Source organism: Myotis davidii, unplaced genomic scaffold (genome assembly GCF_000327345.1).
Source record: "Myotis davidii unplaced genomic scaffold, ASM32734v1 scaffold169, whole genome shotgun sequence".
In the NCBI taxonomy this organism is placed as follows: domain Eukaryota; kingdom Metazoa; phylum Chordata; class Mammalia; order Chiroptera; family Vespertilionidae; genus Myotis; species Myotis davidii.
In genome coordinates, this window is record NW_006383005.1 from 1,950,070 (window position 1) to 1,950,737 (window position 668).

Below are 668 nucleotides of genomic sequence, written 5' to 3' on the forward strand. Positions count from 1 at the left end.
TCAGGGGAAAACCTGGGACAGAATGTCGGGCCAGAGTAGGGTGAAGGCCGCACCCTGGCAGCCAGCACCCAACAGGTGACAGACACCCCCTGACCTCTCTCCCTCCCCCGCCCCGCCCCCTCTCACTCGGTCACAAGGCTTCCTTTCTAGTGTCTGCCCCACAGTGAACCTTCACCCGGGCAGCTCACCTCCCGGAGCCCCCCAGCCCCCACGTCTTCATAGGCTCTAACCCATTGGCTGCCCATGCGCCCCAAGTCCTCAGGCTGGTCCCAAAGCCCTGCCCGGTCACCAGACCCAGCGCCCCTCCATGTCCCTGGGGTGGGCTCAGAGGGCTGGGGCAGGAATGAAATGTCAGAGGCACAACAGCCACATCCCCTGTCCCACCCCTGGCACCTGCGGGGTGACCTGAGCCCACGGGGAGGGCTGTGCAGCTGCTCATCTCCAGACAGGCAGGGAGCTGTGATCTGGAGGCTTCCGGGAGCAAAATGGGGGTCCAAAGGCTCAGACGTAAAACCAGCGAGGACCCACTTAGGCGCATTCACAGACACTCACCGCCTGGAGCCCTGCCGCCCTCCAATTACGTACCTTCTAATTACCCCAAACCGGCACTTACCCCCGTCTAGCCCCCAAGCCTCTGCTTACAGCCGCCTCCCCGCCCCACACTCAGC